At 43.9% G+C, this 15,799-nt stretch overlaps 1 non-coding gene across 1 annotated transcript; it reads right to left on the bottom strand.

Moving 5' to 3' along the window:
* Positions 1-13,710: 13,710 nt before the first annotated feature.
* On the bottom strand, positions 13,711-13,901 carry LOC127567576 (U2 spliceosomal RNA). The gene has a single exon (XR_007955915.1). It is a non-coding gene; the product is annotated as a U2 spliceosomal RNA (small nuclear RNA).
* Between the last annotated feature and the right edge of the window lie 1,898 nt (positions 13,902-15,799).

The following is a 15,799-nucleotide window of genomic DNA, read 5'->3' as shown; positions in this document are numbered from 1 at the left end:
TGCTGGAAGATCCTGTCCCTCAGAATTCCCTCCAGTAACTTCCCACCACTGATGTCAGGTTGACCAGCCTGTAGTTCCCTGACTTGGCCTTCCATTTAAACAATGGAAGGACATTAGCCACCTTCCAGTCTTCAGGATCTTCACCAGTGGCTAATGATAAAGCAAATATCTCCACAAGGACCTCCGCAATTTTTTCGCCAGCCTCCCACAAAGTCTGAGGACGCACTCAGTCAGGCTCTGGGGATTTATCCACCTTAATGCACTGTATGGCTGTAAATACCTCCTCCCTGGTGATATGAATTTTCTCCAAAAGGGATAAAGTTTCCCTTAACCCTTGAGCAACCGTGATTTCCTCTGTAGTAAACACCGAAGAAAAATTTTCATTAAAAATCCCACCCATCTCCTACAGTCAAGACATAAGCAGCCCTGCTGATCTCCAAGGTGTCCTACTCTCTCCCTAGCTACCATTTTACTCTTTATAGTTATAGAATCTCTTGGGATTTTCCTTAACCCTACCTGCCAGATCCATTACATACCGTCTCTTTGCCCTCCTGATTTCCCTCTTAAGAGTATTTTTAATCTTTTTATAGTCATCAAGGGATTCACTCGTCCCCAACATTCTAAACCCAATGTATGCTTCCTTCTTCTTCCTGACCAGAGCCTCAATATCCCTCACCAGCCAGGGTTCCCTAAACTTGCCAGGTTTACCCTTCACCCTAACAAGAACATGCTGCCCCTGGATTCTTCATATCACACTCTTAAAAGCCTCCCACTTGCTATTCGTTCCTTTCCCTTCAAACAGGCTCACCCAATCGACCTCTGCTAGATCCTGCCTAATTCCCCCGAAGTTAGCTCTACTCCAGTTTAGGACCCTAACCTGTGGACCTGTCCTATCCTTTTCCATCACTATCTTCAAACTAATAGAATTATTATCTCTGGAGCCAAAGTGGTCCCTGACTGCCACGTCCATTACTTGCCCTACCTTGTTCCCTGAGAGAAGGCCCAGTACTGCACCCTCCTGAGTAGTGTCCTCTATATCTCCTCTTTGTAGGGTCCTCTTTGGAGAGAAGGAGGATGAGAGGTGACTTGATAGAGGTGTACAAGATGATAAGAAGCATAGATCGAGTGGACAGTCAGAGACTTTATCCCAGGGTGAAAATGGCTAACACGAGGGGGCATAATTTTAAGGTGATTGGAGGAAGGTATAAGGGGGATGTTAGAGGTAAGTTTTTTTTACACAGAGAGTGGTAGGTGCGTGGAACGCACTGCCGACAGAGGTTGTGGGGGCAGATACATCAGGGACATTTAAGAGACACTTAGATAGACACATGACTGATAGAGAAATGGGGGGCTATGTGGGAGGGAAAGGTTAGATAGATATTAGAGCAGGATAAAATGTCGGTACAATATTGTGGGCTGAAGGGCCTGTACTGTGCTGTACTGTTCTATGTTCTATGCAATGTCAGCTGTCAGTCCTGCCCTTCTCTCAGACATGTTTCTCATCCAGTCCTCAGAGCCAATCCACGCTCTGAATTTGTCCGCCTTACATGTTATTGTAAGGTGTGCATTGAAATAAATGCAGTTTAACTGGGTATCCCTGCCTTTATGTGCCCCTGGCTGTCCTAATTCTTAAACTCTCTCTCGCTGGCTACTGCTTTATCCCATGACTTTCTCCTGCCCCTTTCTCCTGTGTGGAATTTCTCTTGTGTGGAATTTTCACGATCTCCATGTAATTGTGAGGGTTTCCCCTGGGTGCTGTGGTAATTGATTTATTATTCTCGCATGTACTGAGGTACAGTAAAAAAAACATTGTTTTCCATGCCATCCAGACAGGTCATTCCATACATCAGTACATCGAGGTAGTAGTAAGAGAAAAGTAATAACAGTATGCAGAATATAAAGACATAAAGTCATAGTCATACAGCATGGAAAAAGGCCCTTCGGCCCAACTCATTCATGTCGACCGTGTTGCCCAGTGAGCTTATCTCATCTGTCTGCGTTTGGCCCATAGACCTCTCAACCTTTCCTATCCATGTACTTGTCTAGGTGGCTTTAAACACTGTAATATAGTGTTATAGTTACTGAGAAAGTGCAATGCAGGTAGATAAATAAAGTGCAAGGGCCATGACAAGGTAGATTGAGAGATCAAGAGTTCGTCTTTATCGTACGAGCGGTCTGTTCAAGAGTCTTATAACAGAAGGATAGAAGCTGTCCTTGAGTCTGGTGGAGCATGTTTGCAAGTTTCTGCCTGATGGAAGGGGGGAGAAGAGAGAATGTCCGGGCTGGGAGGGGCCTTTGATTATGTTGGCTGCTTTCCTGAGGCAGCAGGAAGTGTGGACAGAGTCATTGGAGGGGAAGCTTGTTTTCATGATCGACTGGGCTGTGTCCACAACTCTCTTCAATTTCTTGTGGTCTTTGGCAGAACAGTTACCGTACCAAGATGTGATGCATCTGGATAGGAAGCTTTCTGTGGTGCGTCTGTAAAAATTGGTGAGGTCAATGCGGACATGGTAGATCATTACAATAAAACTCTGCTAATCTGACAGCTGACGGTGAGGGTGGTAGATGCCTGGAATGCACTGCTAGGGGTAGTGGTGGAAGCAGATACCATAGTGGAGTATAAGAGGCTTTGAGATGGACACATGAATATTCAGGGAATGGAGGGATATGGATCACACGCAGGCAGAAAATATTTAGTTTAATTTGGCATTGTATTCGGCACAGACATCGTGGGCTGAAGGGCCTGTTCCTGTGCTGTACTATTCTATGTAATGCAGAAATCTTGATGGCTTGGTATCTGGCTCACTGTGGGCTGATTCATGTGCTCTCTTCCATTCACTGGGACCCTGGTTTCCAAGGTCTCCTGATTCTGTTTCCCCACACTCCCTTAAAGAATTACTGTGGCCTTGTTTCCCATGCCCCCTTTAAACTCTTAGACCTGAGACGTTAAATGTATCTTTTTCCCACAGATGCTGCCTGACCCTTTAAGTTTCCCAGTGTTTTCCGTTTTCATTCCCTTTAAACTGACCGAGTTCACTGGAAAAATTTATTATTCAACTATGTAGCATCTAATAAAAAGTGAATTAAAAATGTATTAAAGTATTAATAAAGAATAACATCTGATAATCTGGCACCACTGGAGTCGTGAGCATGCCGGATTAATGGAGGTTTTTTGTAATTGGTTGCTGTAAATTACCCCCAATTGTTGTTAGTTGGTGAGAAAGTTGGGCAGGGAGGTGTGTTGTGGGAGAGAGTGAATTACAGGGAAATGAGATTGATGGGATTGTTCTGAGGGCTGGCATGGCCTCCTTTATGCCTTACTCAAAAACGATTAAAAAGAAATAAAAGAATATGCAGCGTCTGTGAGACACAGAATGCAGCAGTTGCTGGAAATCTGAAGTAAACCAGAATGCTGGAAACACTCAGGCAGTGTCAGGGAGAGATAAAATCAGAGTTTATGCTACAGATCAACAAACAAATTGCTTGAGGAACTCAGCGAGTCGGGCAGCATCTGTGTCCAGGAGAAGGGTCTCAACTGAAATGTCCACTGTCCTCTTCCCCCCACAGACGCTGCCTGACCCGCTGAGTTCCTCCAGCATCTTGTTGGTAGCTCCAGATTCCGGCATCTGTAGTCTCTCAATATTACCGATGGGTGGCCTTACATCAGAACTGGCCAATCCCAACCAATGGACAGGAAGAGTTGGTTATTTGAAACTGCTGAATTCTGTATTGAGTCCTACTTGTCTGGAAGGAAGATCAGGTGCTCTAGCTTCAGGCACCAACTTAGCATGCTCACAACTTCCTTACCCGTACGTCCTTGGAATGTGGGAGGAAACCGGAGCACCTGGAGGAAACCCACACAGACACGGGGAGAATGTACAAACTCCTTACAGGCAGCGGCAGGAATTGAACCCGGGTCTCTGACGCTGTAATAGCATTATGCTAACCGCCTCACTATTGTGCCTGCCCGGTGGAAAGGAGTAGGCAAGCATAGCTTGGGCCTGCCTGTATTCTCTGTTCATAACTGACCATGAAATTGGGCCCTTGTAGAGGGAAAGGTGAAAAAAAACAAAGATATTTCAGAGGCATTGGTGTGGAAATTTTCATCATCAGAAGAGATATGACAGAGATGGAGAAAATGGGAGAACGGAATGGAGTAGGTGACAGGACACAGGGGTGGGAGGAGATGTAGTCAAAGCAACCATAGGAGTCTGTGGGTCAGAGAAGATTTGAGAGGGATTTAAATTAAAGTTTTATCAGGTTCATTTCAAAACTACAAATTGGGTTTTTTTTCTTAAATGCAGCTGAGGCTGGAGTGTGGCTCCATTCCACCCGGAGTTATACAACTGTCCTGCTTCACTGTGAAGCAGATACCACAGTGACGCAGAAGTAACTGTGCCACCCGGTCTCCCACCACCGCTCAGCATCTCCCAGACATTTTGTGAACGGGGTCGAGGGATTTGTGAAGGGGAATTCACAAATCTGCCTGCTGCTGAGAATGTAATTTGCATTCTGTCCCTATCCATGTCAAGCTGCAGCTTTATGAAACATGAAAAGGATTGTACACAATAGTGCGCTGGATTGTTATACAAATTAGCATATTTATTAACATAATTACACAGATTAGGTTTATTATGGAAATAACTGTCAATAACATAAAAGCATAACTGTCAGTTAAACAAGCAACTTAACACAATATTTAAAAGAGCAGTGAGCTCTATTTTAATCAGGCTGCAATTCCTTTCAACTTAATTTCAATTTCATAGAGTCATGGAATCATAGGTTCAGAATGACATCATCAACTCTCCTCCCTGAAGGAAGAACTGATTAATCCCGATTTAAGTAAGGATCCCATTTCCCTTTGGAAGTTACTATAGAATCTACATCAACTTCAGGCAGTGGATTCCAGATGTGAGTTAAAATCCCTCCTGACCTTTTGCAAGTTACTTACATCTGTGTGCTCAAGTCACAAAGACCAAGAATCAAGTCACCTGAAGTTTCCCTGGAATGTGGGAGGCTGAGTGGTGACCTTATGGAGGTTTATAAAATCATGAGGGGCATAGATAAGGTGGATGGTCACAGACTTTTTCCTAAGGTAGGGGAGTCTAAAACTAGAGGGCACAGGTTTAAGGTGAGAGGGGGAACTGAAAGGGACTTGAGGGGGAACTTTTTCACCCAGAGGGTGGTGGGTGTATAGAATGAGCTGCCAGAGGAAGCTGTAGAGGTGGGTACAGTTACAATGTTTAAAGACATTTAGACAGGTACATGGATACAAAAGGTTTAGAGGGATATGGGCCAAGTGCAGGCAAATGGGACTAGCTTGTCATCTTGGCATGGACAAGTTGGGCCAAGGGGCCTGCTTCTGTGCTGTATAACTCCATGACTCTATGAAATAGTTTTCCCTTGTCCAATCTGATCTTTTCATAATACTGCACCCTCCCCCAACTGTCCCTGTGCAAAGTGAACTATTTCATTTTCTCCAGTCTCATCCCTGAGGATAATTTTCAGAACCCCTTCTCCAAGCTCTTGCTGGACTTCCTAGGTTAGTGGACATAATTCCAGCTCTTTGAACCAAGTTACATCAATGTACTCTGGTTTGGTTAAGTGAAAATGATCTTCACAGGGGAAAAATGTGTACTCGATGCCTGACAAGCAGAAGCCATCACAGATGTAAATGGCTTCTCTCAGGAGACTATTGAACATGGTTTCTGGAAGATAGCCTCATCAAATAAGAAATGACCCTCTGGGGTATTGCTACTGAAACTCATTGACCAGTGGATAAGTATGGGTCACACTGTATTGTGCCACCTTGTCCAGTGTTCTTCTAGTAGCCTCTTGTACCTGCTTGACATCTCACTGGCAAGTCAGGATTTATTGTCTATTCATATAGTGTAGAGGTTAGGGTAACGCTATTACAGCGCCAGCGACCGGGGTTCGATTCCAGCCTCTGTCTGTAAGGAGTTTGTACGTTCTCCCCATGTCTGCGTGAGTTTCCCCAGGGTGCTCTGGTTTCCTCCCACATTCCAAATATGTATGGGTTGGCGCCAGAAGAGCGGCGACACGTGGGCTGCCCCCAGAACACTCTACGCAATGCAAAAAGACGCATTTCACTGTGTGTTTCAATGTACATGTGACTATTAAATAAATAAATATCTTAATATATCTTAAAATATATTGAATTGAGCGATTGTTGGGACTTATTCATTATAACACAAAAGGAGGCCATTCAGTCCATTAAGTCTATGCTGGCTTCCAGCAGTCCCATTCACCCTCTCCTTATTTCCCTGTCACCTGTCACCCAACAGCGTAACTTCTCTCACATGTCCGACAGGCTCCTCTTTGATTCTTTTGCCACTTCCCTACACTAAAGGGTAATTTACAGGAGTCTTTGGGATGTGGGGAGAAAATCTGATCACGCAATAGGACCCCTCTGCAAATGTGCACACTCCACGCAGTCACTGCCCCAGGTCAGGATTGAACCTGGCTCCCTGGAGCTGTGAGGCAGCTGCTAATTTACCTAGCTGGACGTTTCAGATAGCAGTGAGAGGTGCCGATCACATTGGTGTGTCTGGAGTTGCAAATAAGGATGGCATACTTCCTTCTCTGAAGAATATTAATACAAAGCATAAATACATGACAAAGTACATCCAGTTCAAATTCCTCTCTGTAATAACTTGGCAGAAACATTAATCCACTTATTTTAAAGGAGGTAAAATCTCCTCTGAAATAACAGAGGGAGAAATTTCAAAGAATGTTAAGGATTCATGTGCTGGATTTCACTTGTAATTTCATGAAGAAATGTGTTCTATGTGCTAAACATGGGATGTGGTGATGTACAAGCATTAGACTCTTCTGAAATTTTAAGCCACTGACTTCAATTGAAGTGGAGTTTAAAATGAATACTGCATCTTGTATTTAGTAAACTCTACAGAGGATGTCCTCTGTTTCTAAAGGCAGTGATAGATGTTGTTTAAATGGCTGTTTAATATGGGTGACTGTACAATGAATGTCACCACAGGGTATGTTTCACTGTGTGTACCATGACTGCCATGGCTGCCGGTGACAACACCTTCTATTGCTAAAATAAAATACATTTCATTCTTAAATCTACAAACAAGTCTCTTGTTATATGAAAATACATCAGTGGCAGGATATTGAGCTTTTGCGACTGGGTGCATTCTTTATTTACACAGTAGGTGTCGAAAGTGTTTAGCAGCTCAGATATCAAATGTGGCAGATTTAATGCTTCAAGTCATGGAATCCTACAGCATGGAAACAGACCCTTCGGCCCATCTTGTCCATGCCAACTGTGTTGCCCAGTGAGCTCGTCCCATCTGCCTGCATTTAAACATAGAAAAAAACCTACAGCGCAATTCAGGCCCTTCGGCCCACAAAGCTGTGCCAAACAATTTGGCCCATAGCCCTCTAAACCTCTCCTATGCATGTACTTATCTAGATGGCTTTTAAATGTTGCTAATGTGCCCGCCTCAACCACTATTTCTGGCAGCTCCTTCCAAATACGCACCACCCTTTGCGTGAAGAAACTGCCTCTGACGTCCCTTTTAAATCTCTCTCTTCTGACCTTAAACCTATGCCCTCTTGTTTTTAGCACCCCCTCCCTGGGAAAAAGACTCTGTGCTCTCACCCTGTCACAAGATCACAAGACAAGGGAGCAGAAGTAGGCCACTCAGCCCATCGAGTCCGCTCCAAAGAAAAGGGAAAAAAGAAAAAGGAATGAGAAATTTGGAGGGGGCGGAGCAAAAAAAAACTATTCTAACCTCAATTTCTGGCCTTATCCTCATATCCCTTGATACCCTGACTATTTAGATATCTATCTATCTCTTCCTTAAATGCCTCCAATGATCTGGCCTCCACTGCTGTACGTGGCAAGGAATTCCATAAATTCACTACCCTCTGGCTAAAGAAATTTCTACTCATCTCTGTTTTAAACCTGTACCCTCTAATTCTAAGATTGTGCCCTCTGATCCTGGACTCACCCACCATGGGAAACAGCTTGGCCACATCTACTCTGTCCAGTCCTTTCAACATTTTAAATGTCTCTATGAGGTCCCCTCTCATTCTTCTGTACTCCAGTGAGTACAGTCCAAGAGCTGACAAACGCTCATCATACGTAAGCCCTTTCATTCTGGGAATCATCCTCGTAAATCTCCTCTGAACCCTCTCCAACATCAGCACATCCTTCCCAAGATATGGGGCCCAAAACTGTGCACAGTATTCCAAATGAGGCCTCACCAGTGCCCCGTAGAGCCTCATCATCACTTCCTTATTTTTATACATTATACCTCATGAAATGAATGCCAACATAGCATTCGCTTTCTTTACCACTGATCCGACTTGGTGGTTAACCTTTAAGGTATCCTGCACGAGTACCCCCAAGTCCCTTTGTACTTCTGTACTTGAATTTTCTCTTCTTCTAGATAATAATCTGCCCATTTATTTCTGTTTCCAAAGTGTACAACTGCACATTTCTCAACATTGAATCTCATCTGCCATTTCCTTGCCCATTCTCCTACACTATCTAGGTCTCTCTGCAACCTTCCTGTCTCCTCAATACTCTCTACTCCTCCACCTATCTTGGTGTCATCCGCAAACTTAGCCACAAAACCATTTACTCCATCATCCAAATCATTAATATACAAGGTAAAAAGAAGTGGCCCCAACACCGACCCCTGCGGAACACCACTAGTAACCGGTAGCCAACCAGAACAAGATCCTTTTATTCCCACCCTTTGCTTCCTGCCAACCAGCCAATGCTCCACCCATTCTGTTATCCTACCTGTAATTCCATGACCTCTCATCCTATTAATCAGTCTCTTATGCGGCACCTTGTCGAAGGCCTTTTGGAAGTCTAAATACACAACATCTACCGCCTTTCCCTTATCCACCCTACCTGTGATTTCTTCAAAAAACTCCAATAGGTTGGTCAGGCAGGATCTTCCCTTCATGAAACCATGTTGGCTTGGACCTATCTTGCCTTGCACCTCTAGGTATTCCATAACCTCATCCTTGAGGATCGATTCCAATAACTTTCCCACCACTGACGTCAGACTAAAAGGTCTGTAATTTCCTTTATGCTGCCTCCCACCTTTCTTATACAGCGGAACTACATTTGTGACCCTTCAGTCCTCCGGAACCATGCCAGAGTCTATCGATTCCTGGAAAATTATCACCAATGCCTCCGCTATCTCTAAAGCCACCTCCTTCAGAACCCGGGGATGCACCTCATCTGGTCCGGGAGACGTATCAGTCTTTAGCCCATTTAGTTTTCCTAGCACATCTTAACTGAACTCAGTTCCATTCCGTGAGACCCCTGACTAACTGGTATATTGCTGATGTCCTCCACAGTGAAGACTGACGCAAAATACTCATTTAGTTCCTCTGCCATCTCTTTATCATCCATTATAATCTCTCCTGCACCGTTATCGATTGGTCCTATATCAACCCGTGTCTCTCTTTTACTCCTTATATATTTAAAAAAACTCTTAGTATCCTTTCGAATGTTATCTGCCAACTTCCTTTCATAATTCATCTTTTCTTTCCTAACGACCTTCTTAGTTTCTTTCTGCAGGTTTTTAAAAGTTGCCCAGTCTTCTATTTTCCCGCTAATTTTTGCTTCCTTGTATGCCCTCCCTTTTGCTTTTATTTTAGCCTTCGCCTCTCTTGTTATCCACATTTGTGCCTTTTTTCCATTCCATTTTCCATTCAATACCTTCTTTTTTCTTGGAATATATCTATCCTGCATTTTCCTTATTACTTGTAGAACTTCCTTCCATTTCTGCTCCGCCGTCCCTCCAGCTAGCTTACTCTTCCAATCAATATGGGCCAGCTCCCTCTCATGCCACTGTAATTTCCTTTGTTCCACTGAAATATCGATACACCAGTTATCAGCTTCTCCTTCTCAAACTGAACTCAATCATATTGTGATCACTAGTTCCCAATGGTTCCTTTACCTTTAGTTCCCTAATTACCTCCGGTTCATTACACAGCACCCAATCCAAAACAGCCGATCCCCTGGTGGGTTCATCAACATGTCTATGCCCCTCATGACCTTATACACCTCTATCAGGTCAACCCTCAATCTCCTACGTTCCAGGGAATAAAGTCCCAGTCTGTGCAACCTCTCCTTTTAACTCAGGCCCCCAAGTCCCGGCAACATCCTGGTAAATCATTGAAGGTTAACCCCTTTTAACTTAACCCTTAACCTCTACCGCCTTTCTGTCATGTCACAGACCTTAATATTTGTTCTTTCATTGCTTCGCCATCTTTACCTGGCCTCTGTATTTGCAGAAGGGCTGTTAAAGCTCTGACTTATTCCACTTCTGAATTCCAACCTGAAACATTGCTGAGTCCAGATGAAATGCCACCTGTCCATTTCCCTCCATAGCTGCTGCCTGACCCGTTGAGTTCCTCCAAGAGTTGCTCCAGATTCCAGCCTCTGCCATCTCTTATGTCTCCAACCAGAAACATTATCTCTGTTTTTCTCCGTGAAGATTCTGCCTGACCTGCTGAGCATTCCCAGCACTCCCTGTTCATTTTGGATTTCCACTGTATTTTGCTTTGCTGTTTTAGATTTATGTGCTGCCACGTTTAGTTGGATCTGCCGAAAGCACCATGGGTTAAGAATGAGGGGTGACCTTATTCAAACATGTAAACTCCTAAGGGGGCTTGACGGGGTCAATGTTGAGATGTTTTCACCAATGGGAGAGTCACGAACAAGGGGACATAGTTACAATACCTCATTATTCCTTATTCCCTTTTTTTGCACTATTTATTTATTTTGTAATTTATAGTAATTTTATGTCTTGCTGCTGACAGACAACACATTTTATGATATATAAATTAGTGATTAAAAAACCTGATTCTGATTCTAAATGTAAAGGGCCGGTCACTTAAAACTGAGGTGTGTAGAAATTTCTTATCTCAGGGGACAGTGGATCTCTGGAACTCTCTGCTGCATGAGGCTGGTGGAGGCCAGATCATTAGAAGTACTTAAGGTGGAGATATATAAATATGCCCACATATGGAAGGATTATATATGGGCAGGCACGGTGGTGTAGCGGTTAGCATAATGCTTTACAGTGCCAGTGACCTGGGTTCAATTCCAGCCGCTGTCTGTAAGGAGTTTGTACGTTCTCCTCATGTCTGCGTGGGTTTCCTCTGGGTGCTCTGGTTTCCTCCCACATTCCAAAGACGTACGGGTTAGGAAGTTGTGGGCATGCTATGTTGGCGCCGGAAGCGTGGCGACACTTGTGGGCTGCCCCCAGAACACTCTACGCAAAAAATACATTTCACTGTGTGTTTCGATGTACATGTGACTAATAAAGATATCTTATCTTATAACTTTGGCAGATGGATTTGATAAAGGAGGAATGTGGTTAAGCATTGGTATTAGTTTATTATTGTCACTTGTACTGAAGTACAGTGAAAAACTTGTCTTGCATACCAATTGTACAGGTCAATTCATTACACAGTGCAGTTACATTGAGTTAGTACAGAGTGCATTGAGGTAGTACAGGTAAAAACAATAACAGTACAGAGTAAACAGCTACAGAGAAAGTGCAGTGCAGGTAGACAATAAGGTGCAAGGTCACAACAAGGTAGATTGTGAGGTCAGAGTCCATCTCATCGTATAAGGGTGCCTTGCGAAGGCTTCCATGTGAACGGGCCTATCCTAGACCTCGCTGGTTGTTCTCCTCTGGGTCCGGAAGTTGGGTCTGCTTCACAGTCATTCTTGGAGGTTGGAAGATCACCAGCCCTGTAAGAAGATTTAAAAGAACATTATTAGTAATAGTAAGAATTTTAAGTTTAAAAGTGTAGAACGATTATAGTAAGGGTAATGAGTAGACCTGCAGAGAGCAGCTTGCAACGAGTCGCCACACTCCGGTGCCATCTTGCCAGTCAAAGAGTGTAAGGGCACTTCATGTGAATGCCTGTAGTTTTTGAAACAAGGTCAGTGAACTTGTGGCATAAATCCATACAAAGAGGTATGATTTAGTGGGGTATCAGGTAACAGAAGGATAGGCAGGAAGATAAGGGAGGTGGTAGTGTTGAATGTTGAGTCCATCTGGGTAGAGATTAGGAACAGTAAAGGGAAAAAAAATCACTGGTGGGGGTTATCTATAGGCCACTGAATAATATTAGTGGCAGAGGTAATAAACCAAGAAATATTTGATGCATGTAAGAATGGAGTGGCAGTTGTCATGGGGGTACGACCAGTTTACCAGACAGGAAAATCACAAACCAGGATGCTTGAATTAAATGTCAATTATTAAATACATGAATTAAATAAGTCAATTTGCTAAATATAAACATTAGTCTTGAAATTCAGTTTGAATAAAATCAATGAAAGGCATTGCAATAAAAACATTTTATCCAGCAGATTGGAAAATTGCTGCTGCTTTGCAGTGAAATCTAGCAGTGGACTGAGCATGTCTGTGTTCAACCATAAAAGGCAAATAACAGCAAATCTCTCATGCTTGAAGGAATTTTATTTAGCATTTAAGTCTTCATCTTAGATCAAGTACTCTGCAGAAACTAATCTGAATCATGATTTTGCTCAGAATGTTACGTTGAGCAAAAGAAGCAGCAATTGTTTTCCAAGGAGCTGTAGCAGTGGCTTAGCAACAGTGGTACTGGGGGTGCATGACTGAGCCACAAGGGATTTAAGTGTCTAGATGAGGGCTTAAGTTGCCCAGGCAGAGAAGGCTATGGACCAGGTGCTGGGAGCTGAGATTAATCACCCTACATGGGCAACCTTGATAGTACATAAAAATTATGAGAGATATAGGGTAGGTGGCCAGAGTCTGTTTCCCAAGGTGGTGTCAAATACCAGAGGTTTAAGGTGAGAGGGGGAATGTTTTGGAGAGACAAAACTTCACTCTGTCTGCTGCAACAGTTGGGACCTCTCAGTGGCCACCCACTTCAATTCAACATCTCACTCCCATACTGACATGTCTATCCATGGCCATGTTGAGGGCAGAAACAGGTTGGAGGAACAACACCTCATATTCTGGCTTGGGAGTCTCCAACCTGATGGCCTCTATTGATTTCTCTAACTTCTGGTAACTCCACCCCTTCTTTTTCGCCCCCCCCCCCCACTTCCTTTGTCTTCCCTTATTCCTTTGGCTCCCTTTCCCCTGCCTTGATGACTTGCCCATCTTTTCTTCTCTTCCTCCCCTCATGGTCCACTGCCCTCTCCTCCTCTCCTACTGGATTCCTCCTTCAGCCCTTTGCCTCTTCTACCCATCACCTCTCAGCTTATTACATCATCTCCCCCTCCCACCTACCTTCCCCCTCTCACCTGGACTTGCTTCACCTGCCACCCTATACTTCCTTTCCAGTCCTGATGAAGGGCCTGAGCCTGAAACATCCAATGTTTATTTCCCTCCATGGATGCTGCCTGACCTGCAGAGTTCCTCCAGCACTTTTTGTCTATTGCTGAGAAGGAAAATTTTGTCTTCCAGGGAATACAGCACAGGAATGGTTACTTCTACTGAGTGTCTGTGCTGACCCAATGCCAATCTATACTAAACTCACCTGCCTGCCCAAGATCAATGCTCCTCTTTCCTGTCTATACAACTGGAGCAATAACTTCTATCACCACACCTCATTCTCCTAACCATACAGAAGTACACCACACTGGGCAATGTCTCAGAAACCTCCTTTTGAATTGTAAATATTCCCCAAAAGGGGAAGTGCACCATTCCCAGAGACACTGCAATACTGGGTTGATGCTCAGAGTGGACAGAGCAAGCTCCTGGTCCCACTCCCTGCTCCAAAAATCAATTTAATACACAGTCCCCATGTGAGGGACATACCAGATATTAAACTGATAAGAACAGAAACTACACTTGATCTGAGCCAAGAGGCCGAGAAGCAATACCTCAATTCCCATGACACTTTCAAATCCTGTTTACCCTCACTCTTTTATATCAGGCTGACTGCTTGCAGAGACCTACTTCCACTGTCGTTTTTATGCTTTCTCATGTAGTTTGTACTAGTTCTTACTTTAGTTGACAGCTATTGCATTTATCTCCTTTTCAATGGAAGTTCTTCATAGATATGTAAAATTGTTAGTGTTCCGCCAATCCGATGAGAGAGGGGCGGGCTCATCCGCACGTCCGTCACTGTTGGAGGTGGGCTTGATTTTTTTGTTCCAGCTTTTCTGAGTTTGTTTTATTTTGTAACTACTACACATCATAGCAGGTATTCTAACAGACCAATGTTCAGCACCTTTCTTGACCAGATCCAATAAACTGTTGACCTTGGTGGAACAATTTTAAGCAGAAATGTCCATTGTCCTTTTGCTGTGTAGGAGTCAATAAAGTCTGATCAGTAATGCATGGTCAGCAGGAGTTCACCAGGCACATGAACAGGCAGGAGTGGAGGGATACAGACCTTGTGCAGGCAGATGGGATCAGATTAAATTGGCATCATGGTCAGCACAGACATTGTGGGCTGAAGGGCCTGTTCCTGTGCTGTACTGTTCTAGGTTCTGCATCCATGCTAGGTTCTGGGGAGAAATCCCATTATGCTCATCCTCCTTTCCCTTACTTTCCCTGCATCCATAGTTATTCTCACTCACTTACCCCTCATCTTGCCTTTGGTTTTCCACTTAGCTACACAAAGTGGCAATTTACAGTAGCCCACCTTTGGGATGTGAGAGGAAACCCACGGCCAAAGAGCAGAAATGTAATCTCCTCACAGATTGTCATTGAGTTATTGAAACTGCCAGCTCCTATATTCTAAGTCTCGACTAATGAAGGAAAGAATCCTGTGCACCTGTTTAGCCACATTACTGGCCTGTCCTGTTTCCTTTATGGACCTGTGGATGTACATTCAAAGCTCCTTCTTTCTCCACACCACTTAGTACCCTTCCATTTATTGTATGATCTCTTGTCTTGCTGCTCCTCCCCAGATGCATTACCTCACACTTCTCTGAATTAAACTCCACTTTGCCAAGTAACCAGTCCATCTCTGTCCTCCAAAAGCTTTCCCCCTCACCGTCAACTGTACAACCAGCTCGAAACATCTTTATCATCCCCACAATATTTCAGTCAACAATGCTAATATTTGGTCCAAAAAAGAAATGGGCCAAGTTTTAAGCCCCGTGGAACCACACTGGAAATGGCCTTCGAGCTACACTAATCGAGTCCTACCCTTTGCTTCCTGACACTGAGCCAGTTTGGGTCCAATCTGCCACTCTCCCATGTATTCCACCAGTGTTTGCTTTTGCAACCAACTTCTCTAAAGTATTGTTAAAGTTCGAGTCAGTTACGTCAAATGCTCTGCCCCCATCCCTTGTTACCTCCCTCAAAAAAGTTCATCAGTGTCGTCAAACCCAACCTTCCCCTTAAGTCCATGAAGAGTGTCCTGATTACACTCTGCCTTTCCAGGTGAAGGTTTGTCCCCTCTCTTAGAGTGGATTCCAATGATTTGCTCATGACCAAAGTTAAACTAACTGCGCTGTATGAACATACAAATGTACACATTGTGAGCAGGTCCAGGCCCTCATCTCCTTCCACTTACTCAGCCTTTTAATAAGATCATGGATGATCCAACAGTTACTGCAATTCTGATTCCCATTTACTCATGGTAACCCTTTGCTCCCTTGCTTGTCAAGTATCAGTTGACCTTTGCCTTGAAAATCCTCAGCCTCTGCTTCCACCGTGCTCAGGGAGTTCCAAAGACACATGAACATCTGAGAGAAAGAATTCTGCCTCACCTCTGTCTTAAATGGATCACTCCTTATTTTTAAATGGTGACTCCTAATTCTAGA

The sequence above is a fragment of the Pristis pectinata genome, chromosome 2 (assembly GCF_009764475.1).
Source record: "Pristis pectinata isolate sPriPec2 chromosome 2, sPriPec2.1.pri, whole genome shotgun sequence".
Lineage (NCBI taxonomy): Eukaryota > Metazoa > Chordata > Chondrichthyes > Rhinopristiformes > Pristidae > Pristis > Pristis pectinata.
Note: the sequence above shows the minus strand (reverse complement) of the source record. Positions and strands in the feature narration are given on the sequence as shown.